Source organism: Haemaphysalis longicornis, unplaced genomic scaffold (genome assembly GCF_048455015.1).
Source record: "Haemaphysalis longicornis isolate Haplotype H1 unplaced genomic scaffold, Haemaphysalis longicornis Haplotype H1 scaffold_9, whole genome shotgun sequence".
In the NCBI taxonomy this organism is placed as follows: Eukaryota; Metazoa; Arthropoda; class Arachnida; order Ixodida; family Ixodidae; genus Haemaphysalis; species Haemaphysalis longicornis.
This window is the reverse complement of record NW_027526460.1, coordinates 959,865-982,969: the sequence shown is the minus strand read 5'-3', so window position 1 is coordinate 982,969 and position 23,105 is coordinate 959,865. Positions and strand designations below refer to the sequence as shown.

At 50.8% G+C, this 23,105-nt stretch overlaps 1 pseudogene; it reads right to left on the bottom strand.

The window, feature by feature from the left end:
- Window positions 1-20,773: 20,773 nt before the first annotated feature.
- LOC144152456 (uncharacterized) lies at window positions 20,774-22,090 on the bottom strand (annotated as a pseudogene).
- Between the last annotated feature and the right edge of the window lie 1,015 nt (window positions 22,091-23,105).

The window sequence follows — 23,105 nt, the reverse complement described above, 5'->3', positions numbered from 1 at the left end:
TCTTTTGAGTGGTTAGGGGAGCACAAGTTCGCTCCAATAAACGTGTTTCTCATTCAAGACAACTGCATCGTCCTCGTCTTCGTGACATCTGGTAGAGGTGCGGGGTACGCACCCTTCATGCCCACTACAACCTCGGGAAGCCGCCAAGCCAGTCCAACAAGAGCCAGCCTCCGCCTGCAAGATTTACCACCCGAGTCCTTCCTACTACCGGAGAAGACGAAGAAGAAAGACGTCGCAACCAGCACCATGCTCAACCAAGCCAATCCTCCTGTCGTTCTGCAGCAGCCACGGGAATCGCCATCATTCCGGGGAGCCCCCGCAGAAGACCCAGAAGAATGGCTGGAGAAACTGGAGCGCGTCCGGAAATTCAACAGGTGGGACGACGCAGAAACGTTCCGGCACGTTTTCTTTTACTTGGAAGATTCGGCTCGCACTTGGTTCGAGAACCACGAGAACTCCTTGACAAACTGGGCTCAGTTCAAAAGCGAGTTCACTAAGACCTTCACTACCGTGGTCAGAAAAGAACGCGCAGCGCTTTTACTTGAAACTCGAACGCAGCACCCCAACGAAGGGGTAGTGATCTTTGTTGAGGAGATGAAGAGGTTGTTTCGACGTGCGGATCCGGAGATGACAGAAGAAAAGAAACTACGGTTTCTCATGCGAGGGGTAAAGCAGGAGCTTTTTGCTTGCCTTGTCCGCAATCCTCCCAAGACGGTGGCCGAATTTTAGTCTGAGGTGGCCGCGATGGAGAAGACGCTGGAAGTTCGAACGAGGCAGTACCATCGCCCGGTCAACGTGCTGGTTTCCGAGACGATCGGTGCCAGGGCTACAAGCTCCGACACACTGCGTGAGACCATCCCAGCAGTGGTCAGGGAGGAGCTTCTGAAGCTTTTTCCGACGACGCTGCAACCTCAAGTGGCTTCCCTGACTGACGTCATCCGCGAAGAGGTCCAACACGCTTTGGGCACTTCTATGCCATCCGAGGCACCCCGCGAACCACAGGCGATGACCTACTCCGCGGCTGTTCGTCGACCCCGCCCTGCTCCAACCCGTCTACAAGAAGCTCCACCGTACCGCCGTCCACTCTCGCCGCCGTCCCCACTGTCGCTGCCGTCGACCGTACCGCCGTACACAGCCCAAACCCATACGCCGAGGAAGACTGACGTTTGGCGAACGCCAGATCATCGTCCGCTGTGCTACCATTGCGGAGAGGCCGATCACATCTATCGTCGCTGCCCGTATAGGAGACTCGGACTGCGTGGTTTCTCCGTCGACGCCCCACGCCCCCGACCCGGCCAGCGCCCTACCGAGATCGACGAATACCTGTCCAACACCAACCGAGGACCAGCCCGCTCACACCGATCGCCGTCGGCCTACCTATACCAGTCGCCTAACCGCCGTAGCAATGCTGATTTCGCACGTGGAAGGTCCCCCAGCCCACGCGGCGGAAACTAAAAGCAGCAACTTCTGGAGGTGAAGTTGCTCTACGGCGAAGAACTGGAAACCCTCCAACGACGCAAGGACGCGCTGAAGACAGTGATTCACGACATGCCCTCATCCCGACGACCCGACCTAACCCTGACGAGACTCCCGAACACGACGACAGCTACACGGCGCGACGCGTACCTGACCTGACCGAGACGTCCGTTGAGAAGACGACGACAACGACGATGCACAGTGCCCGACCGTCAACACGTACAAGCAGAGATACGACGCCCCGACGAACCCGGAACTCGAGGAAGACTGCATCTGACGTCAAGGTGTCCATCGACGGCTTTGACGTAGTCGCCCTCGTAGACACGGGAGCTGACTATTCGGTAATGAGCGGACCATTTGCGTCTAAACTGAAGAAAGTTATGACCAGATGGGACGGTCCGCACATACGCACAGCAGGAGGCCACCTCGTGACGCCAAGTGGAACGTGATGATGATGATGATGTTTGGAGTTTAATGGCGCAAGGCCGACTAGGGGCAAAGAGCGCCAAACAATAGTGATTACATGAAAGTGGCATGAAAGTAAAAGTAGAACATTTCAGTAAAAATAAACAAAGTAAAACACAACGTAATGAAGATGACTGGTGTAAAGGGCCAGGTTATCAACATGCATGATAAGAAATGAGATGTAAAAATTTTACGTCGATAAGAAACTCGAAAACGCGTTTGATTGAAAACATGGCTTCATCTCCTAAGAAGTATGACGGGTGTGGTGGAATATGTCACGTGTCGCGTGTGCAGTTGTGGGAAGTATTTGTGTCGTGTTGTGTCAAGGGCCTTACATTGTATAAGGATGTGGATCACGGATAGGGCCTATCCGCACCTGCTGCACAGAGGTCTTGGAGACCCCGTGAGAAGGTGCGAGTGCGTTGCATGAGTGTGCCCTATCCGTAATCTAGCCAAGGCGACTTCAGTGTATCTATTACGTGTGTCGGTGGTGTATGGTCCCAAGTGTGGTTTTATTACGTGTAACTTGTTGTCTGTTTGTTCACTCCAGTGTGTTTGCCATGTTTTGCGAAGTTGTTGTCTGATGTGTGGTTTCACGTCGGTGTAGGGTAATGTGGTTATGTCTACTGTATTCGAGAGTGTAGCAGCAGCAGCCATTCGGTCCGCTGCTTCGTTCCCGGCTATACCACAGTGGCCAGGGACCCAGCAAAGAACCAGTTCAAATTTGCGTACATACACAGACATAATACCCTTGACGATCAGATTGACAACGTGGTTTTTCGAAGGCATTGTTGATGACAGTGCCCGCACAACACTGAGGGAATCTGTATAGATAATGGATTGTGGGATGTGGCTTTGAAATATATAATTGACAACAAGAAGTACACCGTAAGCCTCTGCCGTAAAGATACTAGTATGACTATTCAGAGTTTTGGTGACACTAAGGCCGGGCCATGCGCCGCGCAGGACACAGAGGTACAAGTCTTAGAGGCATCCGTATAAAATTCAGAGCACTCATACTTCTGCTGCAAATACAAGAAATGCTGCAGAATTGCACATGCGGGAGCTCGGTTTTTATCTACATGTGTGAATGATGTGTCGCATGAGACAGGGAGGAGATGCCATGGTGCTATGAAATCTGTTACAGAACTTTGGATGGTATCTAAAAAGGAGACAGCAACCTCTGACGCTTCCTCTCTAACTTTTTAAGAGAAGGGCGCAGACAACAATGGTCGATTTAAAAGGAGTTCAGTAATGGAGGTATCATGAAAAACTGATTTAAAAGGATGGTGAGGCATGGATGAAATTTTAAAAGTATAAAGGAAGTCTGTGTATGCTCGCTGACGTTGCAGGTTCCATTTGTTGCACTCTACATACAGGCTTTCGACTGGACTAGTCCGAAAGGCGCCACACGACAAGCGGAGCCCTAGATGAAGCACAGGGTCCAGCATTCTGAGGGATGTTTTAGTGGCTGACCCATAGACAACACTGCCATAGTCCAATCGTGAACCTATCAAGCTGGTAAAAACACGCAATAGAAGTTGTTTGTCAGCACCAAAAGAGATGTGCGAGAGAACCTTCAGGATATTCATTGTTTTTAAGCATTTATGTTTTAGTTGTTTTATGTGTGGGATGAATGTGAGCTTTTCGTCAAAGATTATACCTAAAAACTTGTGTTCCTTTTTTACAGGAATCGAGACACCGTGGAGTTGAATGTCTGGATCCGGTCGGATTCCACGCCTCTTGGAAAACAAGACACAAGTGCACTTCCCTGGATTAAATATAAAACCGTTGCTATCTGCCCAACCAGCTAGCTTGTTAACACCAAGCTGGACCTGGCGCTCACAGACAGACAAGTTACAGGATTTAAAGGAGAGCTGAACGTCGTCTACATAGATTGAACAGGAAATCGACGGTGGCAGCGCCTTCCTAAGGGAATTCATTTTCACAATAAAAAGGGTGCAACTTAAAACACCACCTTGCGGCACTCCATTTTCCTGCACATGAACCCTAGAGAGTGCAGTTCCAACTCGCACACGAAAGGTTCTTTGAGACAAGTAGCTGGCAAGTATGTTCATCATGTTACCTGCCATGCCGAAGGACTTGAGGTCGCTTAGGATGCCATACCGCCACGCGGTATCGTACGCTTTTTCTAGATCAAAGAATCCTGTCATACAGTACTGCTTATGGAGGAAAGCATCTTTTATATACGCCTCTAATGCAACGAGTTGATCGTTGGTAGATCGCCCCGCCTGAAGCCTGCCTGGCAGCTCTCGAGAAGACCATTGTACTCTGAGTACAGGAATCTCCTGTTTATCATCTTTTCAAAGAGCTTACACAGGCAGCTTGTCAGGGCAATGGGATGATAACTGGCGGGAGAAGAAGGGTCCTTCCCTTCTTTTAGGATAGCCACTACTATGGCCTCTCTCCAAGAGCGAGGAATGTGCCCCGAAAGCCATATGTTGTTGTGTAGATGTAGGAGTGTTTCAAGAGTGTCTGGGTGTAGGTGTTGTATCATGGTGTATGTAATCTTATCTGCGCCTGGAGCTGAAGGTTTGCACGTGCTCAGGGCAGCCCTCAACTCATAGAGAGTGAATTCAGAGTTGTAAGAAGTTTTTGATTTGTCTTTGTCGTGTAAGGGCTTTTTTTCTGCAGATGTTTTGTGTTTCATGAAAGTGTTTGTGTAGTGTGCTGAGCTGGACACGTGTTCAAAGTATTGTGCAAGCGTGTTGGCCTGGTCTTCGAGTGTGTCCCCTGTTGTGCTAACCAGAGGCAGGCTGTGTGCCTGTTGTCCTTTTAGCTTGCGCATCCGTGTCGAGACTTTGTGAGTGTCGGTGTATGAGTTGATGGAAGTGAGGAAGGCGCGCCAACTCTCTCGTTTCGCCTCACGACGCACACGCTTCCAAGAGCCTTCGCCCGTTTAAAGGAAATGAGATTATCTGGCGTGGGGTACCGGCGAAGGACACCCCACGCCTTGTTCTGGGCCTCTCGCGCCCGCCTACAGTCCTCGTTCCACCAGGGCCTCCTTGGGTTGCGGGACGCACTGGAGGCCTGGGGCATGGACTTTTCGGCGGCGTCGAGTATGTGTGCCGTGACGAGTTGGGCTGCTTCCTCCACGTGTAGGTGTTTTATGGTTGTGTGGTGTAGTTTAGATGTTTCTGTGAATGTACTCCAGTTTGCTTTTGATTCATTAAACCTGTTCTGGGAAGATGGACTGCATGGGCCTTTACCTATGTACGTTAGGGAAGTGGGTAAGTGGTCACTACCATATGGGTCCGTGCCCACGCCCCACTCAAGACATGGAAAGAGAATTGCAGAGCCAATAGCCAAGTCAAGATGCGAGTATGTATTGTGTCCTAAGTTATGGTATGTCGGCTGTTTTTTGTTGAAAAGGCATGCTCCTGAAGATGTGAGGAATTTCTCTATCAGGCGACCTCGGGCATCCATTCTAGAGGAGCCCCAAAGAGAGTTGTGCGCATTAAGGTCGCCTGTTAGTATGTATGGTTCGGGCAGCTGGTCGACCAGTGCCTCGAAGTCAGAGCTCGAGAGTGCATGATCAGGAGAGATGTAAATGGAGCATACCGTTATCAACCTATTAAATATTATCGTACGGATTGCTACAGCCTCAAGGACAGTGTTCAGAGTGACAGGGTGGCAGGCTAAAGATTTCTGGGCGACAATTGCCACACCTCCTGAAGAGTGTGGGCAGCCAACCCTGTCCTTTCTGAATACCATGTACCTATTCAAGAAATTTGTTTGTTTAGAATTGAGGTGGGTTTCCTGGAGACACATGATACTTGGCTGATTGGCATGCAGCATCTCATACACATCGTCAAGATTTTTAAGGAGGCCTGTGCAGTTCCATTGGATGATGTTTTCATTTCCCATTATTTAAATTTAAGAATAACTGGAGTGTGTGTGTGTTTGTTCATGTGTCGTCTTTCGGGGCTGTTATTCTAGGATTTCTAGGCCTTTCTGGCGGCTTGGACATCGGAGGCCGTTCCTTGCGCTGCGTTGCAGGCAGGAACGGCGCGACATCCATCTCCTCATCGGATGCAAGAAGGGTGCCCGGCGGACCAGGCCCCTCAGACCTGGCCCCCTTTCGGCAGCCCTTCGTTTGAGCCGCCACCGCCGAGGGCGTCCGGGGCACCAGAGGTGGCACGGGAGGGGCGGTGGCGGTGGGAGCCGATGCGGGGCCCCCGGTGTCCATCCGGTCGGCACCCTCCAATGCACTGGAGGACGGGGAGGCAGGGACGGGAGCGGCACCGGTCCCTACAGAAGAGGTTGGCACCACAACCGCTGCTGCCTAAGCAAGCGGCGTGGCGACGGATTGGGCTGCCTGAGGCACCCCAGGGGGGGCGGGTGAGGGACCAGGTCAGACTCGCTGAACTGGGTCCCTGTGGACACCATACGCCGCTCCGCCCCCCGGCGAGCTGCGTCGGCGTACCTCCCCAGAGGGAAAGAGGCGAACCTCTTTCTCGCCTCTGGAAAGGTGATGTTCTCAGTAACCTTTACATTAATGATTTGTTTTTCTTGCTTAAATTTCTCACAAGTGCGGGACCACGCTGCGTGGGGCCCCTGGCAGTTGGCACAGGTGAGGGTTGATGATGGACAATTATCGGATGGATGATCATGCTGAGCACATTTTGCGCAGGTCAGACGACCACGGCAGGAGTTGGTTCCGTGCCCGAACCGCTGGCACTTAAAGCAGCGGCGCGGGTTTGGAATGTAGGGCCGGACATTACAATGTACAAAACCTGCATTGACGTACTCTGGGAGTGTGGACCGGTCAAAAGTAAGGATAATGTGCTTGGTCGAAACTACTTTGTCATCCCTCCTCATAGTTATGCGCCTCACAGCTGTCACGCCCTGATTTCTCAGGCCCTCCAGCAGGTCAGCATCTGTCTCATTCATCAGGTCTACTTCGGAGATGACACCTTGAGTACTGTTCAGGCTCCGGTGGGGTGTCACCCTGATTTCAAGATTAGCTATGCGAGTTTGTTCAAGGAGGATCTTTGCATGCTGTTGGTTGTGTACTTCAACCAGGATTTCTCCAGTTCTTTGTTTTTTGGCCTTATATTTGTCACCAATGATGCCCTCCAGAAATTTCGATATTAGGAACACGGACTCTGATGCAAGAGGCTTTTCTTGGTCACTGGATTCCAACACCAAAAAACAGGGGTAGTTATCGGGCTTTGGAAGACTGAGGGTTGGGAGTGGCGGAAATGAACCTTCGGTGCGGCCCCTTTTCAGGGGCCGATCATGTTTGGGGGGGGATTTACGATTTACCATGTCACATGTAAAAGAAGCAGGGGCGGGGGTACTTTCTTCTCAAACCTTACCCTGATAGCCTGAGAGGTCCCGGAGCTCCCTGCCTGGTAAACAGACAGGGAGCCCATCCGCCGGAGCTTGACCTGGGCTCCGACGGCCACCGTTTGAGGCTTCAACCCTTCACCTTTAAACACATCACCACGGTAGGTTACAGTTTATGTTGGGGGCTCGGGGTCCGCGGTGTCGCCAACACCGTCACCATGAATACTCAAGGTGCCCCGTGCGGGGCCAAGTGGAACGTGCACGTCGCGCGTCACTATAGACGGCACAACGTACCCTGCGGCGTTCGTCGTTCTGCCTAACTGCTCCCGCGACGTAATTCTTGGAATGGACTTTTTGATGGACAACGGTGCGATAATCGATCTGCAGACTAAGTCAATAACTTTTTCCCCCTATCACCCCATGACGCCGGAACCGAACCCCGAACGACGTGCTGCTGTAAGGATTGCCGATGATCATGTCACCCTGCCACCCCGCGCAAGCTTGATGGTCGCAGTCTATATATACTGTGAAGATGCTGCTCCTGACGTCGACGCTATCGTAGACACTGATCAAAGGGTGCTTCTCGACCATGGTGTGTCTGTCGCAAGAGGCATTGCGCGCTTCAAGGAACACCAATCCCACATTTTGGTTACTAATTTCACCGAGGAGTACCAGCATTTAAACAAGGGCGCGGCAATTGCATTCCTCGAAGAAACGCAAGAAGCAAGTGATGTCATCGCGGTCACCGACTTTGAACGCACACCCGTAGAAACCTTCAAGCTCCCGCAGCCCTTCGACGTGAATCCGGCGCTACCGCAAGAACAACGGAACAAATTGGCTTTGCTGCGTCGCTATAGCGAATGTTTTTCGTCGAGCGCAAAACTACGTCAGACCCCTCTAGCGAAGCACCGAATAATAACCGAAGATGGAGCCCGACCTACCCGACAGTCACCGTACCGCGTCTCTTCACACGAACGGGAAGCCATCCGGACTCAAGTCGACGACATGCTCAGCGACGACATTATACAGCCATCGAAAAGCCCCTGGGCTGCGCCCGTCGTACTCGTAAAGAAAAAAGACGGCACCTTAAGGTTTTGCGTTGACTACCGGCGACTGAACAAAATCACGAAAAAGGACGTGTACCCCCTCCCCCGAATCGACGACGCCCTCGACCACCTCTGCCACGCGAAGTACTTCTCATCGATGGACCTGAAGACCGGTTACTGGCAAATTGAAGTGGACGAGAGAGACCGAGAGAAGACTGCATTAATAACCCCAGACGGCCTATACGAGTTCAAGGTGATGCCGTTTGGGCTGTGCACAGCACCAGCGACGTTTAAAAGAGTCATGGACACTGTGCTAGCTGGCCTTAAGTGGCACACCTGCCTCGTATACCTCGACGGCGTAGTGGTATTCGCCCGGACTTTCGACGAACACCTTGCAAGGTTGGAGTCTGTACTCGAGGCCATTCGTACGTCGGGGTTGACGCTGAAGCCTGAAAAGTGCCGTTTCGCATACGGGGAACTCAAGTTCTTGGGCCACGTCGTCAACGCCGCGGGAGTCCTACCTGACCCGGCAAAAACTTCAGCCATTGCGAACTTCCCAAGACATACTACCGGCGCTTCGTCGCAAACTTCGCACGCATTGCAGAGCCACTCACGCGCTTGACGAAAGATAGCACCCCTTTCAGCTGGGAAAACGACCAAGAAAAAGCATTCTGCGAGCTGCACAAACGCCTGCAAAGCCCGCCCGTGCTCGCTCATTTCGACGAAATTGCCGAAACGGAAATGCACACGGACGCCAGTGATATAGGCTTGGGTGCCGTCCTTGTCCAAAAGGAAAGCGGCTGCGAAAGGGTAATCGCCTATGCCAGCCGTGGTCTGTCGAAGGAGGAGAAAAACTATTCTGCCTCTGAGAAAGAGTGCCTGGCTATTATAAGGGCGGTTTCAAAATTTCGCCCATACGTGTATGGAAGGCCATTCAAGGTTGTAACAGACCACCATGCGCTGTGTTGGCTCGCCAATTTGAAGGACCCCTATGGCCGTCTTGGGCGGTGGAGCTTGCGCCTGCAGGAGTTCGACGTTACAGTCGTTTATAAATCCGGCAGGAAACACTCCGACGCCGACTGCCTGTCCCGCACCCCCGTCGACCCACCACCACAAGACTCTGATGAAGTCAGCGCGTTCTTCGGGATCGTGATGGAGAGCGACCTAGCCGCCCAGCAGCGTGCCGACCCCGACTTACGCGTCATAATCGAGTACCTCGAGGGATGAAACGTTGTCGTTCCTAGGACCTTCAAACGCAGCTTACCAGCATTCATCCTGAGAAACTCCGTCCTCGTGAAGAAGAATTTCAGCCCCGGAACAAGAGCGAATTACCTTCTCGTCATCCCCGCGGACCTTCGTGACGAAATTTTGGAAGCGTGCCACGACGACCCGTCTTCCGGACATCTGGGCACAGCCCGCACTATTGGAAAAATCAAGGCGAGGTACTACTGGCCCAGCCTTACCTCTGACGTCATCCACTACGTCCGGAGCTGCCGTGACTGCCAGCGACGAAAAACGCCGGCGACAAGACCCGCCGGACTTCTGCAACCGATCGCCGTCCCATCGAGACCATTTCAACAGATTGGAATGGACCTTTTAGGCCCGTTCCCTACGTCACGATCACAGATCAAGTGGATTGTCGTAGCGACAGACTACATGACGCGCTGCGCAGAGACCACCGCTCTTCCGAGGGGGACTGCACAAGAAGTGGCGAAGTTCTTTATAAGCCAAGTTGTGCTGCGACATGGAGCCCCGGAAGTCCTAATCACAGACCGCGGAACGGCATTTACTGCGGAGCTGATGCAAGGAGTATTACGCTACAGCAACACGGATCACCGAAGAACGACGGCGTACCACCCCAAACGAACGGACTAACAGAACGTCTCAACAAGACAATCGCAGATATGCTGTCAATGTACGTTGGCGTTGAACAAGACTTGGGACGAAGTGCTCCCGTATGTCACGTTTGCGTACAACACGGTTATCCAGGAGACGATGCAGCTGACGCCGTTCGAGCTTGTCTACGGTAGAAGGCCGACTACGATGCTCGACCCAATGCTTCCGCACGTAGAAGACGACGACCTCAACGCCGACGTTCACGGATATCTTCAACGTGCGGAGGAGGCCCGCCAGCTCGCTCGAGTTCGTATAACGGACCAGCAGCTGGTGGATGCGGGCCGCTACAACCTCCGACGCCGAGACGCCGAGTACCAACCAGGGGATCGTGTGTGGGTTTGGACTCCCATCCGACGACGCGGACTCAGTGAGAAGCTCCTGCGACGGTATTTCGGACCCTACCAGATTCTACGACGTGTTGGCCAACTTACCTACGAAGTGATCCCCGATGGTGACTCCGGCACATCACGACAACGCACGCGGCCTGAAGTCGTCCACGTGGTTCGCTTAAAACCTTTCTACGGACGATGACGAACTTTATTTTCATTTGTTCGGACTGTCGCTTATGTTAGCATCGGATCGATGCACTCTTAGAAGGGGGTAATGCCGCGAACCATACATTGGGTTTGTTTATTTTTATTTTGCTTTTACCGCCCGGCTGCGCCGGTCTGCGTTATCTCTGCGCCAAGGGAAGCGCGTGTTCCATTCTTTCTTTCTGTGCCGCATGTGTTATCTGTTGTGATAGGGAGAGCATTCCGATCTAACGTGAACAGCCCAGAATAATCTTCTTGGATCTACTATGTTCTCGATGCGAATCGACGTTTGGAGAACCACGCGCGCCGAAAGATAGAAAGCCTGCAGTGCGGACGCCGGGGCATTCGATTCGACGACACTCGCCTGTGCAAGTCACTTTGTTGACCGCTGCTTCGCCACCTCTGTATTCTTTTGAGTGGTTAGGGGAGCACAAGTTCGCTCCAATAAACGTGTTTCTCATTCAAGACAACTGCATCGTCCTTGTCTTCGTGACAATATATATAACCCGCCGCGGTGGTGGCGAAGGCGTTGCGCTGCTGAGCACGAGGACGCGAGTTCGATTCTCGGCCGCGGCGCACGCTTTTCTGATGGAGGCGAAAAGCAAAAACGCCCGTGTGTACGAGATTTCGCCGCACGATAAAGATCCCCAGGTGGTCAAAATTAATCCGGAGCCCTCCACTACGGCGCGTCTCATCGCCTGCGTTGCGTCGGCACGTTAAACCCCACAAAATCAATCAATCAATCAATCAATCTATATATATATATATATATATATATATATATATATATATATATATATATATATATATATATATATATAACAGTGCAGGGCTTGGCAGCTGAATAGTATATTAAATTAGAGTCACCACGAAAAACATAACAATATTTAATACGACGTTTCGGCTGGGAACCAGCCTTTTTCAAGTGAAGTACATAGGTCGAATACAGGGTATATGTAGGTAGGCTCGCAAGGAGCGCTGTGAGCACGTGGACATATTATTTCAAAAGTATACAAGAAGGAAGTACAGCAAGAAACAAGTGGAAAGAAACGTACTGCACGACTGTGCGCGCAGGTAATCCATCTCAATATACAACGCGGCGAAAAGCAAAAACGAGGCACTTAGGAAGCGTGTTTCCTTCAGCCACCACCCACCCACGCACAGCAATATTAAGAAAAGTAAACAAATAAGAAAGGGGTACTGGTCATCTTACTTCAAAGGAGCGGAAACAACCTGCCGCATGAGGCGGAAGCGTAGAATCGACAATTAGTCATCCAGACACTGGGGAACGCAAAATGGCAGAAGGCGACGTTGAATTTCAAGAATGCAGGCGGGAGGATTAGCGAGGGGGCCGCGTCCTCAAAGGAAAGGGCCGCCGCTTCGGGAGGAGACCAGATAATAGCCACAAATGGCTTATCCGCGGCCCGCGTTCCGGGCACAAGGCGGACAATGACGACTCCTCGAAGGGCGCCGACGCGGACAGAGCTGTGCGTCAGCCACCCAAGAAGAGCGCAGGCTGTGCGAGGATTTTGAGAAATGACACACAAGGCAGGAAATAAACAAAGAAACAGCACACAGAAAAAAGCAGTTGAACGAGCCCCGGGCTCATGACATGAAATGGATAGATACAACAAATTGTCAGCTTACATTTGATATTTTTGCAAGTAACAAGGGTTTGGACATTATGAAAAAAGTAAAAGAAAGATGTGACGCACGTACGAGAACAAATCTCCAATGATCTAGAAAAAAAAAAGACACTTCGTTGCTAGTCATCAATGGCAGTATAAATTCGCACACAGCATTCTTTAAAAAAACTGACAAACGAAAGAATACAAAGAATACACGTGTACAAATCGTAGAACATGGGGAACCATAGCAGTGAACAAAAATAGTTTACAAAATGACATTTCGGGCAAAAGAGCAATGAAGCATACGGAGAAAATAAGTTATTCACAACACTAGACCGAATAGTGCTTGGAAAGTGTAAAGATGGGATACAGCAAGATTTCGTGCAGGAGAAGCATTAAAGCATACGGAAAAGTAACCTGCTGACAACGATGAACCATCCAACGGTTGAGAAGTGGTAACGTGCGATACGTGCCGCTACAAGGTCTAGGTTTGAAGGCACGACAGCCTTCCCTGAGACTCATTGATACCTCTTTGAGAGTGTTATATTTGTGGATCAGATAAGACTCGCAGGCTTCCCTGTCGAAATGGGTTTTAAATCCTGATTGGAGCACTGTGGCCTTAAATTGATCGAACGGGTGTTTCAAAGAGTTGATATGTTTGGAAAGGGGGAGATAAGGTTTTGTTTTTGCATCGGATCTGTGATTATTGATGCGAGTTCTAAAAGAATTTTCAGTCTGTCCAATATATTGCGCACCCCAATCACCACATTCTAGGAGGTAAACTATATTTGCAGTGTCACAATTAAAATTGCCCCTGATCTGCATGGAAAAGTCAGATTCCCTGCTCTGAGCGCTTGTTGTTGGTGTCATCATTAGACACAATTTGCACCGGGGTTTTCCACATGGTGTGGAACCTGTGAAACTAGTTTCTCTTGATCGAGGTGATGTTACAATGTCTCTGATGTTTCTTGCCCCGCGATACACCACGCGTGGTGGGTCTGGAATGACGTGTTTCATTCTTTCACTCTGGAGCAGGATGTTGTGGTGTCGTCTTAAAATTTCATTGACGTTTGGGCCAGATGCCGAATATGTTAGAATCAGATTGGTTTGTGACCTCGAAGTGGAAGTTTTATTGCAACTAATAAGGCTAGAACGCTCCTGTTCTGATGCCTTCCTGATTGAATCTTCAATGAGTGGTAGTGGGTATTTTTGTCGTGCGAGGTCAATGCGGAGCTGATCACAATTAGAAGTGAAGTCATTTTGGTTAGAGCAAATTCTGCAGAAGCGTAGGGCTTGGCTGTATGGAATGGCCGTTTTGCAGTGTCTCACATGGCTGCTTTGAAAGTTCAAGTATTGGTGTCGGTCGGTGGGTTTTCTGTACACAGAAGTGTCCAGTCTGTGTCCGTTAGTAGTTATCTGCACGTCAAGGAAATTTATTGTAGAAGTTGAATACTCATGTGAGAATGAGATATCACTGTGAGCACTGTTGAAATGGGATACAGTCAAACCTCGATATATCGAACACGGGTATATCGAATTATTGCCTATATCGAACACTTTCTATATCACGTGGGAAATCACATGCATTTTTAATTTTTTATTTCGAACTTGGACGGACATGAAATGGGTATATCGAACTCCGCCACCCCTGACTGCCCAGACCGCTCGCGCTCTGTTGACAGGCGGCGAAATATCCTGCATTACCCCCGAAGATAGCGGTAGCGTGATGGGCGTTCGCGACGGCTGCGCATCGGTTGCACCGAAGCAGAATTGGACGGTGCAAAAGAAGAATACGAGCTTGAAGACACCTGGGGCCAGCTTGAGCGCTTTGTTGGTGCTGAGCCACGAAGCATGTGCATGACTTTGTTGGCGGTGACGACAGCATCGGAACGACGGCGGAGTTGACGGATGTGGAGATCCTAGCGGAGGTTACTACTGAGCGCACAAACGAAGACGCCGTTGAGGTTGTACCCGCAAGCGCTGATAGTGCGCCACTCCCGACTTCGACCGAGGCTTCAGCAGTTTTGGCCCTTCCGCACCGCTACTCCAGCGGTATAGAAGGCACCGGCCTGTCGCTTGTGGAACGTTTGGACTATGTTGAGGAAGTCGTGTATAACACTGCACGCTACCCTGCTGCAGTACTTTAAGCCAAAACAATAATTACTTTGAAGCGCTAAGTCAGTATTTACTGCACAATTCGTTCATTTATTGATTTGTACTAGTTTATGACGCGTTTTTACGTGATTTTATATATCGAATTCTGGTTATATCGAACTATTTCGCGGGCACCACGCTGTTCAATATATCGAGGTTTCACTGTATGAATTGTTTCAGGGCTTCCTCACCATGAGACCAAACCAAGAAAATGTCGTCGATGTACCGCTTGTAAAACAGTGGTTTTAAAGGGAAGTTCTCCAAGAACTGTGTCTCAAGGGTTCCCATGAATATGTTTGCATAATTTGGGCCTATTTTCGTCCCCATAGATGTGCCACTTATTTGGACGTAGTGCTGGTTATTGAATTCAAAATTGTTCAATTCAAGTAGTAAAGTTAACAGTTTGGCCAGAGTGTTGCTGTCAATAGGTTTGTCCTCTTGTGAATTTTCGTAGGCTCTTATGACGGATTCTATTCCACCGGCGTGAGGTATGTTTGAATACAAAGTTTGTATATATATATATATATATATATATATATATATATATATATATATATATATATATATCAACATAAATATACGCACACAGATATATACAGGCGAGGAAGGCTTATACACCGAGTACACAAGAACAACATGGGCACTTAAAGAATATACATTGCACATATACAATACAAAACAAAACATGTTGGTACATATAGACGGTATTCGTTGAAAAGTTTAGCGGTCAATTTCTTCGCTTGGCAACGCTGGAAACGGCCACAGACGTGGCCGATGCGCCACGGGCACGGCGCGGCATGGGCCACTGCGGCCGCACGCCGAAGAAAAAAAAAAACACCGGCGTGCGTCATCTGATCCGTTTCAATCCGATTCTAAACGGAGGCGTCAACAGAGATGTTATATTAACCGCACTCACATTGAACTCGAGGCAATACTTTGCGTTCGGAAGAGTTTGTAACGTGAAACACAGTCATGTGTTTCACAGTCGTGCTTAACATGGACAAGTACCGCCATCCCGCGGAGCCCGACGTAACGAGTGACGGCGCACTCGCACGGTTGCATGGAGAAGAGGGGTGCCTGATCTGGGGGCCGTGCGCACAACGTCGCCTAGCAAGTTAGCAACAGACGCTTGGCCACAGATATGGCGGCGCACTCCCATGGTTGCCTGCATGCATTCCACGCAATTGAATACCGGCTATACAAAATACATTCGCACTACATATACAGCCAACTGAAACCTCGTGTGGGCCTCAAAATAAAATGAATGTGGGTTAATTAGGCTTGTACATAATATAAAGTGAGTGGGAAGAAGACGGAATGACAGTTGAGTAGCAAAGGCTCCACACTTGTATTATCACTTTAATTTTTGCTAGGTTTATTTATGCAAGTGTATTTATATGCTGTAACTAAACCTTTTTGATTCTTTTATTTCTTGGGGTATATCGTTTCATATTTTGGCCCCAATGAATTGTAGCATTCTTGGATAAAACCAGCGCGAATTCAGACGAAGACGAAGGAAGTAACCACAAGGACAGCCGCTGGCTGTCCTTGTCCAGCCGCTGTCCTTGTGATTACTTCCTTCGTCCTCGTCTGAATTGGCGCTGGTTTTATCCAAGAATGTCGAAATTCCCACTAGCCCAGCTTGCAACCCTCCTGAATCGTAGCAGTCGCTGCCCGTACACATTACTAAAAGGTGCCAGGTTAAGGTTGCCTACAGCAGAACGTCTTGTTGTGGCAACAGTAACGAAAGGACCCACTAGATAGGTTCCACGTTCCGCTTTGAATGCACCTGGAGCAGGGCAACGTGGTTCTACAAATATTGTAGAAGGGTGCCCCGAATCACGCGCGTTTCCTCCGCACCGAAGAGCTGGCATTGAGGCACCCTGCCTGGAGCGGTAAATTTAAATTGACTTGAGCAAACCTCTAGCGTGTTGTCTTGGGAGGAACGAGACGGGAGAGGAACGGCATGAGAGGTGAGCTGGAAAGAGAAGGGAGGCATTTACTTGGCAGGGGCACCAGTCGACTATCGTCTTTCGTCGGCATTTGCAACGAAAGAAGCAGATACGCGGACATTTATTTTCACGCTTCAATCTGGTGGCAAGCTAGTTGCATACCGTGTACCATGACAGTGCTGGTGGACGCCTCGAGTTTGAAAAGCCTGTTTATCCCTCTTCAATTCAAACTTTGCCTCCACCAATCAGGGCGCTTTTTAAACAATTCAAGCTGAATGGCAAAGAAGGGCGCCTTGTAATTTTCGAATGTCGACCATCTTTACTTAACCGGCTCATTCTCGAAGCATAGGTGTAAACGTGTATCATAAAACTTGCAACTAACAGCCTAGTAATGGCGTGTTACGTGATTTCTTATGCGGTGGTCACGTGATACCTACCTCGCGTGCAATTCCGCCTTGGCTGCATTACTGAGCGACAGTGACATCCATGCCTGGGGAAGTGTACCCGCAAGAGGCTTGCAGTGTTTTGCAACGACCGCCCATAAGTTTGGCGACATAAAACCGAGCGATGTCCAGGAACCTCGAACGCAACCAAGCGTGGTCCGGTCGAAAAGGGCACTCACCGTTGTTTTCTTTCGCGCTTCCAATCCGTCAAAGGCAAGCAAGATCTCGCTCGCAGCTCGATGCGTCAACACCTTACAAATCACACGAAGGGCCCCGCGCTTCTTTCTCAGAGTCGGATAGCCGGTGGCCAGCTGGTTTTTAAGGTCCGACGTTTTGGACAAACGGGTCAGATAAACAGTTTTACGCAGCTGCAAATCATTCGACGAGAAAGCCGCGGGACCCGAGGAGGGGCGTTGCCTAGGTGGTGTTGGATGGGCTAACAAGCGTTGCTTGTTCCGTATACGCGCAGATGAGGCGTGCAGGCAAGGAAGGCAGAGCACGAAGCAAGGGGGCTGTGTGCTTGCCTTCTAGCTGAGGAGACAGCCTCCGCACGAAGTCGCAATTGGGGATGGCAGGGTAAGCTTTTCGTCTATTTCTCGCCGTTCGAGGTTACTGATGAGCAACGGGACGAGAGAGACGACACCAGCTGGGCACCACGTTGCGAGGGGGGATCAAGAGCACAATGCGAAGGCTTTGGTCTCGTCTGGGGTGTGTGCGGACGAACACGCCGCGCCCGGCTGGTGATCGACGGCCGCCGTGGGCGCGTTGCAGGGCGCCGCGTCTTTTGGCGGGACCGCCCATTCCACCTGGCACACTATCAGGGCCGTCACACGACACACCGTCGGTGTCGTTTGCCCGAACTCTGCCTTCAGTTCGACGGGCGACGTGATTGTTTGCGTTGTATTTGCACAACCGGAAGGGGGCTGTAGCGAGACGCCGAATAGGCGTGCGCGCGTTTTGGTCGGCTCCGGGAATCTCACTGGTAACGATAGGAGCAGTAAAGTACTTGTCCTAGTACTAGTTTCCGGAGACATCCAACTAGATAGAGGACAATGTTGATCGAGGAAGGACAGTGACCGCAAAGCTACAACCCATGAAACAGCATTTTCACTGGGGCATGAAAGGAGAGGACACGCGTGCTTCGGGGTAAGCGTGCACCTGGCGCTGCTAGCGAAACGGAAGTGAGCAAAAGAAGGTCGCGGCAGTGCATCGCAGAAGCCAGCCCAATGAGCGATGGAGCCCCATTCTCCGTTCCACCTTAGCATCGCCACTGCAGCTCTGCGATGTCGTTCCAAGTGCTGTCACGGGGCGCTTTTGGTGCCGCCGCGTTTTCGTTTGCTCTTCGGCACGGCCGTCGCGCGATTCGCGCTGCCCGCGTGTCGACTACAGCACAAAGTCCGCGCATTTTGCACTGCTCATTGTTATCGGTTCGCTTCCTGTTCGCCTGCTGGCCGCTCCTTTTCTTCTGTGTGAGGCCAGCGATAACACAGGCAGTAGCCCCACGACACGCCTTTCGTGCTGCTCAAGTGCGCAGTATTCCTTTCGTCGTTTTTAAAGCGAAGCTTTCAGCCTCCCACTGATGTCGTCCACCCAAAAGGCACTGCAGGAAAGAAAATTTCTCTTACGATGATCGTGGGTGAAGCGAAGAGAAGTGAAAACGCTTCCCGCTGCGGGAGTCGAGCCTGGGTCCCTCGCGTTATTAAGACGCTGACGTCCATCCCATTGGTCCGCCCCAGCGGACCCTACAACACACAAGGCAGGAGGAATCGCGTTGCCGCCATGCTAATCATCATAAATAAATACGGTCCACTGGATTCTGGGTTGGTTCGTTTGGTGTTGGACTTGACTATGGAAAGCCTGGCGTTCCCCCGTCGTTGCCGTTTCGACAAAGGGATTGTTGTTTGTTTTTTAAAGCTCCCTACCGGTACTACCAGTCTAATTGCCTGTGCGTCCAATTATTCTAGTGGGTGTGGCTCTTCTCAGTTAGCTACAATACATTTAGAAGTGATCTGCGCTTTTTCCTTCCTTCCTTCCTTCCTTCCTGTTTCTTTTTTTATTCTTTCTTTCTATCTTTCTTTGTTTCCTTGAAAAGTTCAAACCCATGCTGGCGCGTAGAGTTGGCGAGAACATGGCTTGACGACCAACGCAGCTTTTTTTTGCTTCTCGCGCGAAAGTTTATTCCTCCTCCTCCTCCTCCTCCTCCTCACGCAAAACTGACATCATATTATGGGTTCATTTGAGTTCAGAATTTCAGAGCAGCGCAATGCGAGGATGTTCTCTCTTTCTATTTCTTCATGACGGAAATAAACGGACAGCGTTATATTCAAAAAATAAATCTGCACTTGTTACGTACCCTAATTTCTTCCCTACGCGGCGGCCGCTTTTCTGATGGAGGCGAAAAGCAAAACCGCCCGTGTGTACGAGATTTTGGCGCAGGTTAAATATCCCCAGGTGGTCAAAATTAATCCGGAGCCCTCCACTACGGCGCGCCTCATCGTCTGCGCTGCGTCGGCGTGTTAAACCCTACAATCAATCAATAATTTCTTTCCTACATTTCTTTTGCCCTTGCATAATCTGTTTGTGCATTCTACAACTTCAGAAGAACGCACAAAAGTTGAAGATAGTGTCATAGTAGTGATCACGGCCTTTGCGTTGGGCCGAAACATGTCGTTCAAAGGGGATTTTTTCTTTGTTAAAACTAGATCACTATGCAGTACGTCCGAATAAATAAAACGAGCAAGATTTACAGGCCGAACATTCACTTTCTCACCAGTGTATGAAACGGTGACACAAGGACCGTTAATCGCAAAATTCAAATTAAAAAAAAGTGACCGCGAATATGCTGACTTCGCTGCAAATGTCGTCGAAAGACAAGTTCGTCAATTTTCGCGCGTTCCACTTCTCACGCGCCATATTTCGGATAGGTATTTTTGTTACTGTTTAGCTGGTGACACGTGGTCTAGACACCCCGCGTGCTCTCTTTGTGTTTTTGTATCAAAATGTTGTTTTCAATGGGCATTCTTAAACTGTTTCTCGCAAAAATCAAGCAGCCATGTATATTTAATTAAAAGAACACTAGCACTTATGTATTGATGCCTTTCCTCAAATATACACCTTAGTATTTAATTTTTCCTGGACAATGTTGACAAGTGCGTATTCCAGATTCAGTGGTCCAGAAATGTTTTGCTCATGCAAGCCCCTCGTGCAAGTGCCCATGTAAACCTTTAACTTTGTCCGGTAGGTAGCGCGCCGACTAGAGGAACAGACACACATGACGACCGACCGAGACATACATGCGTACGTACTGCTACGGTCAACTATTCATAAGGACACACAGGTTAACAGGAACGAAGTAACTGGTTTAATCACCCATCCGAACCAGTCAGTCTGTCGCGAAATTCATGTCCCTCCTTGACGGGTTTTCTTGCCGCTCGCCATTTCTTGCCGTTCGCCGAGAGGAGCCGTACCGCAAAGCGAAGGAATGTTCTCGCCGCCATTGTCGCACCCGGGTCGGCTGGCCATGTGTTTCGGGGAGAGAGGTGGGCGAGAGTGCCGCGGCCTACTGAAGGCTGCGCCCCGGGAATTCTCGGAAGACGCGCGGCCCGGTGGACTGTGTGCGTGGTGCAGCGCGGGGTTTCCGGGGAGAATGGGCTGAGAACTGGTGGTGGCCGGACGTACGGCCGGGACGCGGCGTCGGCCTTGAGGGCTGTGCTGGGGAGGCCGAGCGACGACGGCGGTGAACTTCGGGCCCCCGAAGAGCGCCTCAAGGAGGTGAAAGTGCGCGGCCGAAGTTCGCCAAAATTGCTGATGAGCGGCGCCCCACCACAGACGACCGACAGCCTCCGTCACCCCGGCGAGAACATCAGCCGGACCGCAGCTAAGATGTTCTCCCCTTCTCCATCTTTCTTCGGACTCTTCCTATTCATCTTCTGTGTTGTATTTCCCTAAGCGGACTGCACGGGCTTATCCGCCTCCTTCAGTGCACCACGCGGTATGTGTTTCTAGCGGGCCTATTGTTAGTAGTTGGGGGAAGCCTCCAACCCCGCCTATTGTATACTCTACTGTCCCCTTCATTTACTGTCGTCTTCTCCTCGGGCTCGTAACGGCGTGTACCTTTTCTTTCATTGTGATTAATGTACTTCGTGTCGGTGTCTTGGCAGCTCTGACCCCAACGGGTGTCAACTGCAGTGTGTATTAACTCGTCAACCCTCCTGTCTGTATGTTTCAAATTTTCTGTGAATGTGAAGTAAATGCCCGATGTTTTGAAACTGTTTTCCCGTGCCCCGTCTCGTGCCTCACGCCAGCGGCCAATCAGGCGTGGACCTATCGCCGGTTAGCAGGTCCGAACCACATTCTCGAATTCGCATGTAAGGGGGAGTTGTTTGTCGCTCCTCCCGTCCGAGACATCGGCCACTAAATTATTACCTCGCTCAATTCTGTGACAAACTGGCGGCCACTAAATTATTACCTCGCTCAATTCTGTGACACAGTCCCGCGATCTCCTTCGTCTTCGTCTTCCGTTTCCCCAGCCCATCTCTCTGACTAACTGGCTCACAGCCATAAAGAGATTGTCCTCCTCAGGTTTCTGTATTCTTGACCCACAACTCTCCGCCCCCCTCCCCCGGGGGGATGAGAAGGCCGAAGAGAAGGCCTGTATAACGGCGGCGCCTATGGGCACACCTCACGGCAAGGCTCACGGGAACTGCCTAGCGCACACGGCAATACAGTTGTGCGCTATGTGCCCGCGCTCGTTGCACCGGTCGCAGACGTCGGCGACAGGGTCATTGCCGCCGGCATCGGGCGGCTGATGTGCCCCATCTGGTCGCAAACGTAGCGCCTTCGGTCATGCCAGTAGCTGTTGGTGCAGTCCCGCGAGATGTGGCCGTGCTTGTGGCTGATGTAGCACGGCTTCTCTTGCTCCTTGCACTGGCGGACGATGCGGCCCATCTTGCCGCAGTTGTAGCAAGACATCTCCTCCGGTCTGTGCTGTCAGTCCTTGGAGATGTGGCCGGTGCCGTTTCAGCGGTAACACCAGTCCGTAGCCTCCTTGTAGTCCCTCGCAAAGTGGCCTATCCGGTTGCACTTGTAGCACTTCTCTCTGATGTGTGGCGTGTAGTTCATGCGGCCACTGAAGAAAATGAGAAAGAGGACAAAGCGAGGGTCAGCACGCGCAACGATTAGCATCGGTAGTTGTGTTGGATAACAGCCGATAAAGCAGCACGTATCGTTCCGTTTAGGGCTCTGGGCCGTGACTCGCGGTAGCTTCCGCGACATCTTTGGTGCCGATCAACCCGGCAAATCGCCCTTCGGAGCATCACCCGCATGGCTTCGTCGATCAACCGCCTTCGGAAGACACGTGGCGTCCTCAAGAGCGGCGTCACGCGAGCGCTCAACCAACTGAATGACCTGTTGCAGCAGCCCTCTCCCGACGCGGCGACCCTTAGCTTCCACGTCGACTACTTCGTGCAGCAAGACGCGGAGCTCACGGCGCTCAACGGGAAGATCGCCGAGGCAACGGATGATGACGCGCATGAGCAAGAGCTCGAGGGAGCGGCAGAGTACAATCGCAAGGTTTCGTACGCCGTCTCTCGGGTACGGTTTCTTCGGAGAAATGCCCAGCCGAACACTCCCGTAGCCAGCGAAAACGGTACAGCTGCTGCTTCAGCCCATGATGCAACGGGTACGTCATCACGCATCGCGCCTGCGTCACGGCGTCAGACAGTCGACCTTCCGAAACTTCAGATTCCAGCGTTTTCGGGAAATCTACACGACTGGCAAGCGTTTTGGGATCATTTTAACGTGACGATCCATGAAAATACCGAGATGCCGAATATAGAGAAGTTTAAGTACTTATTGACATACTTGATCGGCCACGCCAAACGAGCCATTGAGGGAATCCGGCTTGCTGACGCGAACTACGACCTCGCGGTGAAGACCTTAGTTCAGCGATTCGGCCGACGAGACTTACTCATCATCATCTTACTCATCATCTTAGTTTTATTACTCATCATCTTAGTTTTAAGGGCGATGGCGCTCGTTCGCTGTCGAAATACAAAACTTTTGGTTGTGTCTGTGTCAAATAATTCAACGCTTACTGCTACGCATTACTATTCTTGTACTTTTATGACAAACGCACGACCACGCCGACCACTGCTCGCGTTTTTTCACATGAATACAAGTTTAGTTATTGTGCAATGTG